The sequence below is a fragment of the Pelecanus crispus genome, chromosome 12, assembly GCF_030463565.1.
Source record: "Pelecanus crispus isolate bPelCri1 chromosome 12, bPelCri1.pri, whole genome shotgun sequence".
Taxonomy (NCBI): Eukaryota; Metazoa; Chordata; class Aves; order Pelecaniformes; family Pelecanidae; genus Pelecanus; species Pelecanus crispus.
The window spans coordinates 14777358-14780538 of NC_134654.1; the positions used below are offsets into that span (position 1 = coordinate 14777358).

The 3181-nt window shown below is 56.7% G+C and overlaps 1 non-coding gene across 1 annotated transcript; it reads left to right on the forward strand.

The window, feature by feature from the left end:
* The first annotated feature begins 1893 nt into the window (after window positions 1-1893).
* Window positions 1894-1974, forward strand: TRNAS-GCU (transfer RNA serine (anticodon GCU)). Its single transcript has one exon. It is a non-coding gene; the product is annotated as a tRNA-Ser (tRNA).
* The last annotated feature ends 1207 nt before the right edge of the window (window positions 1975-3181 follow it).

The window sequence follows — 3181 nt, forward strand, 5'->3', positions numbered from 1 at the left end:
TGGGACGGGGCAATCTCTTATGCTGAAGCCCGTGGATTGCCGGCCCGTGGTCGGTCGAGCGCCAGGAGCCGCCAGGAAAGCCCTGGAGCCAGCCCGGAGAGCGCGGCCATGGTCTGCAGAGGAGCCGAGCTCCCAACCGCTCCGCCTGGAGGAAGGGGCCCGCGCTGGCCTTCCGACTCTTCCCAGGGAAGCCCCTCTCTTTCCCCGCCTTGCTCTGCTTCGCCTTATGCTCCCCATGCGATGCCTCCTCCTTCCTTCCGTGCCAATGGGTCTAGGTGATGCATGACTTGCCAGAGCCTTGAAGGGGAAAAGGAAAAGCAGCACCCCTGGCGTGGAGGTTTTCCTTTGGACGGCAGCACTTCTCTGAGCTTTACTCAGCCTCCAAAAGGCATTGCTTAAGCTCTCGCCTCTTCCATCTTCCTGTGATTTTTCTCATTAAAGACATTGGGCATCAGCTTTGCAAGAGAGTCATGTTTCGTTCTCCCCTCTTCTCCAATCCCAGCCGGCTGAGTGCCCAAAAGAGTTCCTCCCTTGGTAGAACTACGGGTTTCTCCGTAGTTCCTGGCCTCGAGAGCGCCTCGTCTTTCGCCCCTGACATCCCGTAGCAATGGTGACAAGGCCGGTTTGGGGTGAGAGCTCTTGCGGAAGGAGCCCCATTACTCATCGGCACGCCTCGACAGGCACAAAACACAGTATGAAGGAAGCCCGAATTTTCTGTTGAATGTCCCTGTGCTGCACTGATTAGAGCAGGGACTCAACACACCGCTGCATTAATGAGAGCCAATGATGGCCCTGGCTACTTTGTTAGGGAAGTCTTTGTTAAGAACCCAGAAAGGGAATCCCAGGAATTTTTTGCATCCACAGCGGGGAGTGCCAGCAGTCTGGGGAAGGAGTGTGGCAGAGCCTTGTTCACATGTCTCCGCACTTACAGGCCCATGGGGTGGGCTGGGGCTGGAGAAACTACTCGGAGTGTCCGGGGTGCAAGTGGTTCTGGTCCCAGCCCCCAAGGCTGTGCACCGCTCCCCTTTGTCCAGGACAGGAATTAACCGGGCGGAGGAGAAAGAGAGGCTCCCAGGGCCCTGCCGTCGGTGTCCATCCCACGGTGCGCAATCCCGTACCCACCTTTCTGTTATCCACCAGGGGCAGCAAGCCTGGCCTCTGCACCATTTCCCCCAGCTCAAGGTGTGACCTTCAAGGCACAGAGAGGTCTGGGCTCAGGGGACCAGCGCAGTGGTTTCAACTCTCTGCAGCACTGGAGCTCTGGCAGGTAAAAAGAGGAGTTGTGTGCAGTGGGGCCGGTGCCCCTCGGCTCCCTCTTCATTCCTGACTGTTAGCTGTGCTGGGAGAGAAGCAGCCTGTGATGGGATCCTGGGTGAGCACGAGGGGGAACGGCACAGAGGCGCCACGGCCAAGCGTGAGGCACGTGCTCTGTCCTGGTGGAAACTCCACCAAGTCAAGTGTGAGTGACCCCTGTCCATATGAGCTGGTGGTATCCTTCCAGAATGCGAGGGGAACGTGGCTGGCGACAAATCGATCTCAAAGTCAGGCTCAAGTCCTTTGGAGGCGCTGAGCCACTCCGGGTTCACTCTCCCGTGTTCCTTCCCGGGAAGGAGCGGGGGGCTCTCTCTGCTGTTCAGTCATTTTCTGATGTGAACGCTGAGACCTATTTCCCAAAGGTCCCCGGAGCTCAGCCCAGCTGTCGGGAGAGTGGAGGCAGCCCCAAAAGGCGAAAGCTGGAGGCTGGCTCCTTCTCTCCCGTGTCAAACCGCGTAAAAAGGTGTAGGAGTCAGGAGCAGGAGCAGGAGCAAGGAGCTGGAGCCGGAGCAGGAACAGGAGCAGGAGCAGCAGGAGCAGTGGCAGCGGCAGCAGTGGCAGGAGCAGCATCAGCATGCTGACGAGGTGGCCGAGTGGTGAAGGCGATGGACTGCTAATCCATGTGCTCTGCACGCGTGGGTTCGAATCCCATCCTCGTCGGCCAGCCCAACAATGGTCAGAGTTTCTGAGTGTGAGCAGCTCGATGTGTGCCCCCAAGTAAGCCTTTGTTTGAGAAGAGAGTTGCCTGAAAAGAACTTGCAAGGTTCTGAAGTGGCTCAGGACACACCTCAACCTCTTCTGTCTCCACACAGGCCAGAGGAACAAGGAGGGAAAGAAGGAGGGTCCAGGGAACTCGCAGGACGGCCAGCCTCTCCTCAGTCCCTGGGAAGATGATAGAGCAAAACGTCCTGGAAGTAGTTTCCAAACATAGCTAGCCCAGGAAGGTGGTTGGGAGTAGTAAGCATGGATTTACAAAGGAGAAGTCATGCTTAACCAAGCTGGTAGCCTTCTACGGTGAGGTGACTAGCTTAGCTTGGTGGAGCAGGGAAGAGCAGTGGATGTTGTTTACCTTGCCTTTCAGTAAGGCTCAACCAGCCACGGGAACGAAAAACAAAATACGCGTACACCACTTTCTGTCACAGCACGTTTCAAGTAAGATTTTTTTTCTCTTTTTATGGGAGGCATTGTGCTCTTATCTGTTCTCAGAATCTCAGAATCGTTGGGGTTGGGAGGGACCTCCTGGGATCCTTCAGTCCAAGCCAACCGCTCCAGCAGGGTCAACTTGAGCTGGTTGCTTAGCACATAGTCCAGCTGGGTTTTGAGTATCTCCACGGATGGAGACTCCACAACCTCTCTGGGCAACCTGGTCCGCTGTTTGACCCGCCTCACAGTAAGAAAGTGGTTTCTTGCCTTGAGATGGAATTTCATGTGGTTTAATCTGTGCCCATTGCCTCTTGCGCTGCCGGTTGGTACTACTGAGAAGAGTGTGGCTCCCTCTTCATTGCCTTCCATCAGGTATGGGAAGAATCCCAGCTCTCACAGCCTCCCCTCATACTTCAGACACACCGAGCCCTTAGCCAGTTTTGTGACAAAGCAGGGATCTGCAGGGAAGACCCGTGTGGAGGCCGGAGTAGCCAGCAGCCAGCCCATGCCACCAAGGGATGTGCTGTCCCGGGTGCTCAGGAGCGACTTGGCAGGGGTCAGGGGGGACAGGGACGATCCAGCGTGGTTATGAAAGGCACAGAGGTGGCTGGAACCGCTTCCTGCCCACACGACCTCCCCTCTCTTACACACGTTTGCGCTTCTGCCTCTCTGGCCACCTGCCTTGCTCTCCCAGTCCCTGGACGTTTCCTGGGGATATCCCTTC